Here is a 6,284-nt window from a genome sequence, read left to right on the forward strand (position 1 = left end):
TCTCTGGCTCAGTGGGAGATTCAAAAGGCTAATTGGCACACAGAGGGAGGGTGCTTGGCAATTCAAGTGGTCTGTGCATTCAAGAGAAGCACAAAAGCAGGCATGGTCAAACTGCGGCAAAGGCAGCCAAGTAGACGAGGACCAGGAAGAGGGTCCTCCTCTCGCACCCCTGCAGCAGACGAACACCATCATTGCTGCTGCTGCTACTGCCACCGGAGAGCCAGAGCAACGCAGCTGCAGCATGGGCAATTCGTGGAAGTGGGCAGTTCAAGCGAAGGAGGGCCTCTGCTGCCTGCATTTGGCTCAGTGGTATTCACCTTGGGTGACTCAGGGGATGCCACAGGGGTCAATGCCCATATATCTGTTATGTTTACAAGAATTCCTGAGAGAGAAGAAGTGGGAGCTCCAGCGGGTATGGTGGCAACGTCTTCAGCGAGAGCGAGCATGGAGACCCTGGAGACAATGGAGACAATGGAGACCTTGCCAAAGAATTCGAGCAAAGAGGACAAAGGCAAAAGGAGCATGGAGGAGACGCCGCAGGCCGAACAGGCTACTCTGGGAACGGAGGAGGACAACGACACCGGACCATACTTGGGGCCGGCACCACCTGGCATGGACGAGGCAACATGGAAGGCAATGTGGGCAGGTGTCCCAGAAGGAAGGGGATGGTGCTACGTGGTTGAGGACCCAAGCCTTAATGAAGAACCTGACAGTGAGCCCCAGCCTCACTCAGTCCCTCCTCTTGCCACCCGAAGAGACGACCAAGACCCCTGAGGGTAAGATGGTCACAGCTTCCTCAACGCGTCGGACTATTTGGTATTTTCTGAATTTGTATGTCTGGCCCATGCATGATGGGCCCAGTTTCATTTCTCTTTCCTGTTTTGTTCAGTCAGTCTTGATCGATCGCCCCTGCGCGGGCAGAAACAGTTATGTTCTTAGGATTGCAAAGTAGTAGGTTGATGTTTTCACTTCTTCGGTTCCTCCAGAAGTTTTGGTTTTTTTTTTGGAATCACTGTGTCAAGAAATTTTGGTTCAGTTGCTGCTACCCCTGCGTGGGAGCTATTAGTCTCAGAACGAACCTTCCCAAGGCGCATCTTTTGGCCTGGGATCAACTGCTCTACTGTCTGTAAGTTTATTTTGTACATATAATAGAAGCTTAGATAGACTTTTAACGATAAAAAAAAAAAATGGTAATAGTTTTTTTTTTTTTTCTAACAATAAAATATTAATAAATAAAAACCAATTTCCAGAAGAAAATAAATGACCAAGACGAATATGTGGGAGACTTTTATTCTAAAATCAACTTGTGCAAGTACACAAATACACATCTTTTCAAATTACAATATACTACCATCTAAGTAGAATGTGAATGTCATACACATCTATCTTGCATATGTTAATGAGAACATAATAACATAACCATTGCATATGCTAATGAGACGACACTAATGTAACCATCCATGGCCATGCCTATTCAGGGATTAAATTAATTTGTTTATTTATTTTGTTATTCAGTTACCTTATTATGAAATATGGCAACAAAAACATTAAATTGAGAGGTTTCTAAAACATTAAAACAAAGTAACCAGGTAGGTAGTTTACTAATACATAAATTAAAATTACAATATAGCAACATCCAGATATGACAATGCCTTATAAGTAGACTATTTGACTTTAAACTAACTTTATATCAACACATAGTCAGTCTTAGATAAACAGATAATCTTCGACTGTATTTATTATTTCCCATACCTGCCATGCAATAACAATGTAATTAAGCAAAAGAATAGAAATTCATGACGTTATTGTGCTATGAACAGAAATCGAAATATATGTGAGTGCAGTTCGTCTACTGAAGTTGCGATTACCTGGTGCTATAAGTTGGTCTACTTAAGGTTACTTAAGGTTCCTTTACCGATGTTGACTTCGTTGTCGCTGCAGGCGTCGCAGGCGTTGTTGCTGTTCACCATGTTGTTGTTGCCGCTGTTGATTTCGTTGCCGCTGTTGGTGGTGTTGCCGCTGTTGTCGCCAAGGATGGGATTGCCGTCGATCTGGGTGTTGGGGCCGATGACGTTCTTGTCGCCGCTATTGCACCTGCGGTCGACCATGTTGTTGTTGCCGCCGAAGTTCATATTATTGCCGCTGAGTTTCACCAGATACTACTTCTGCAAGAAAACGCCTTCAGTTCAACTCAATATGATATCTGACCTAATAGAAAATATAAAACAATACCTATGTTACACCAAATATACAAACAGACCTACAACGGGAGGCCAAAGTTACACCAAATATACAACCAGACCTACAACTGGAGGCCAAAGTCTGTAAGCAAGAGGTGAGAAATACAATGGTATAGCCTGCCTTATATAGAAGCAGTCGAACTCCAAACTCGGATTTGAAAACCATCTACACTCCCAGGGTCAAGTTTGCAAACAGCTAGACTGGCAACCAGGGTCAAATTTTGACGTTTTGAGTGCATGTGAGGACCATTTGATTTTTCATGTATTAAATTTACAAGACTGTTTGATGCTCAAGAAAAATTCCCATTCCCACTAATGTTGAGAAAGTCTTATCACGAGAATGACATGATCAATCATGCGAAGTCCAGCGTCACGAGGATGACATAGATCGAGCATCCATATGGTGGACGCCCTATTTACAGATGTATGAAATTATTCGCGCAATTGGGCAGACGAGTTATCTTTTTCAGGGAAAAAAAATAAAATTCTTTGCCCTATTCACAGATGATACTACCCCAATTTATTCGTGCAATGGGGCATACTAGTTATTCTTTTTTAGCCAAAATCTTTCACGCAATTGGAGAGACCAGTTATTCGTTTTTAGCCAGAATCTTTGGTACTTGGTTCTATGTCAAAAAGATATATTATATTGTATAAAGAAAGTGCAAAAAGATGTCATTTCTTAGAATCGTCACCCTCGTTTCTCTCTCCATCCCAAAAGCGAAGAATAATTACGATTTTTAATAAATTTATGGATAAGGTAACACAATTTTTTTTTGGTACAAGTACGCTTTTGCATTAGGATTTTACTCTAGCATCTACATGATTTTATTCCAGTATCAACTTTAATAAGAATCTTGGCATGTGCTAAGAGATAAAGTGCTAAGAAGAATCTTTGCATGTGTTTAGAGCTAAAGTGAATGTATAATATTTTCAGTACTAATAATATATTTGGTGGTTTTTATGACTAAATTTGATTGACTTTGTATTTTTATGGATCTTGAGAAGCTCCAAATCATAAAGTTATTAGGCTAAATAAAAAGCAATGGATTAAATTATGTCTGATTTACATGTGCTTAGAGCCCTATAAATCAAGCAGACTCTCTTCATGGTTTTTCTGGTGTTTTGATAGAATTATCACTATTAAGAGTTGGTCTTGGGGTTTATTGTAATTTCTTCTTTCTAAATGAAATATTCAATGAACATGACTTCCATGATTAAAGATAATTATGACTTGCTCAAGATAAATCCAAGACTCTCTGTATGTATATACAAAATAAATACCTAACATGTATGTAAGAATCATAGTTATGTTTCTCATAGTGTAAATTTAATTAGCCAAGAATATTTTCCATTATTCCTAAGATAGCTTCATCTATATTTTCATCATCATCATCATATCCTAGTGTGACAAAAAACACCAAAATTGCTTCTCCAGAATGCTTTCGGAAGATAGAACCTTGGAAAGGAAAGATACTTTCAAGAAGAGGGGCTCCTTTTGGGAGGTAGTAAGTAAATAGGTGTTTCACTTGAGTTGTTGTTAGGGTTTTAAATATTGTGATCAAGGATTTTCATTGTCCAAGTGTGCAACATCCTAAGAAAGTATTGACATCTAAGGAATAGATGTAGTAGTTATTGGAAAAGTAATTGGAGAATAGTATAGGGAAAATTTTAAGGATTGGAGTTTAATTTAAAATTTAGATATTTTGGTGAATATTATAGCCCCTAATATGAAAATGTAAAATGTTTGATCATACTTTTATAAAAATATTTAGATTTATAATTCTTGTATATTATTAGATATAAAATTTTGGTGATATTTAAAGTAAAATAATTTTATATTCTAAAATTTGGGCGAATCACTTTTAGAAAAAATGGAAATTGGTGAAATGGAAAATTAGGCCAAGTGCCAATATTAGCCCCTAAAATCTTCCATGGAACAGTCATTGGACATCATGGCTTGGTCACAAGGATTGTCAAGTTTTACACACCCATAGACAATTTCTAGGAAATGGTAAGTTGCAGTGACAATAACTTTAGCAAGGTCACAATCCCATGTGTGAATTCAATCACAAGCATTCTACAATTTTCCAAAAGCTACTTGGAATTTTTTTTATGGAATTTCCCTAATAATGTAGTTTTTGAAAAAATCCTACTCAATGCCAATTAGGCTTTGGGCTTTAGGGTTGTGGGAAATGGTTTTAGAAGGAACAACACATTTATTTCTAAAAGCCATAGGGAATACTAGTAATTGTACAACTAATTCAAAGGAATAAATGGGAATAAAAGAACAAGCAAATGTGAATATTTTATATCTTTTGGATATTGGATAGTGTTTGATATTTAAAATTGAGCTCCAAATTTTGGCACTTTCTATAGTTGTAAAATTTAATGGAGCTTCCATAAATAGTAACTTTCTAGATTATATTTTTAAACCCTCACATAATTAGTTGAAACTAATACTACCCTATGGTTTAGATAGATTCCTCATTCTTATTTATTGTGGCTAAAAAAGTAATCATCACTATTTACTTTTCTAACCATTCTATAGTGATTCTAGTGGAAACCTCATTGGGATTTATTAGTGGTTTCCTGGAGGCTTGGCTAATGACTTTTAAAACTACCATTCACGCTCAACAATCAATGTGTTGGTTCCACAAATGCAAGGTTGTCTTCTAATTGTGAAACTTTACTAACCCTTCAAATATCTTGTAACCCTTTCTTAGCAATGGGTATATGACATTGATTGTCCCATAACATTTGTTTTTCAATAATCCATGGATTTACTTAGAAGTTGTGAATGGATTTGCTTGGGACTAGTATATTGATAGAGCCAACTGTTGATATGATTGCAGTGGTGCTTTAGGCCAATGATTAAAAATGATGCATAAAATTATGTAACACAACCTTAATTTATAGATCAGATCATCCTAGTCACCTTTATTCATGAAAAATTCAATATGATTACAACACATGCAATCTCAAAAAATTTCCTAAAAGAAATATTGGAGTGAAAAGAAAGGCTCTATGAAACCCCTTTTCCATCCAAAACAAGATATTAGGGGCAGGGGATGGGCTCTCCACCACACCAACTTAAGTTCAAAAAGATAGATTATAAATTTGAATAAAGAGGCAAAGAATAATCTCTTGGTAACCTAAATTCATTACCACCCTCCCCACAAAAAATATTTAAAAATAATTTTAAAAGAAAATCTTGAAAGTTTTTAATTCAAGTTTTTTTCCTAAAAATATTTTCAACCATAACTAAATATCAACTTTATTTATCTAATTATTAATCCAATTAATATTATTAAAAAAAATATTAAAACTATATATAATCTTAAAAACATTAACCACTAAAAAAAATGTATTTGTTAAAATAGATTCTCAATAAGTTAAAACAAATAAAATCATCAACATGACCACCGAAACAAAAATCATTCGGCTGACGCTACACTTTTCCTAATTGATCATGTCATTCTCGTAACGCCAACATTAAGCATATGATAACTATATTTTGTATTTATAAATCCCTATTCCTGTTTCCATGTACACAAGTGGATATAAAGTAAATTTAGATATCATTGTCTATGCCCCAATATGTGAAGTAACTATGCAAGTTTGGGCATTTTGTTTATTAAGAAAATTTTATATATTTTCTTAAATAAGATATTATGTATTATTGGGAAAATCTGAAAATACATTGATTGGGGTGTGTGGGAAGGATCAACAAAAAAAGACCTGAAGTGGTTTTAGTATTATCTTTTTTACATAGTAGTTATGGCAAAAATGAGTTTTGTGTTCTTTGATAGAAACAACTAGCCAAAGATAAGAGACAAAAGATAGTTGGATGGGGTCTCTTGGGTGCTCCCCTTTTGTTGCAGGATAGAGTTTGAGCTACTTGTGGAGGCTCTTGCTAGCTCCTTCTTGATGCTTGGGGTGCCTTCAACTACAAAATGGACCTTCTTCCACTTCCTCTGATGACAGTATATTGTGGTGAACCACTTCCTCGTGATGACCATATATTGTGGTGAATCACTTCCT

The 6,284-nt window shown here is 36.1% G+C and overlaps 1 long non-coding RNA gene across 4 annotated transcripts; it reads right to left on the minus strand.

The window, feature by feature from the left end:
- Positions 1 to 1,616: 1,616 nt before the first annotated feature.
- Positions 1,617 to 2,417, minus strand: LOC149185612 (uncharacterized). Of its 4 annotated transcripts, none has more exons than XR_016256061.1 (3): positions 2,261 to 2,417; positions 1,869 to 2,165; positions 1,617 to 1,752 (listed from the first exon to the last, which is right to left on the minus strand). It is a non-coding gene; the product is annotated as an uncharacterized LOC149185612 (long non-coding RNA). The 4 variants fall into 4 exon arrangements; XR_016256063.1 differs by having other exon boundaries at positions 1,869 to 2,179; positions 2,261 to 2,394; XR_016256062.1 differs by having other exon boundaries at positions 2,265 to 2,354.
- Between the last annotated feature and the right edge of the window lie 3,867 nt (positions 2,418 to 6,284).

Source organism: Pinus tabuliformis, chromosome 3_1 (genome assembly GCF_031772625.1).
Source record: "Pinus tabuliformis cultivar Carrire ecotype Pingquan chromosome 3_1, CPIR1, whole genome shotgun sequence".
Lineage (NCBI taxonomy): Eukaryota > Viridiplantae > Streptophyta > Pinopsida > Pinales > Pinaceae > Pinus > Pinus tabuliformis.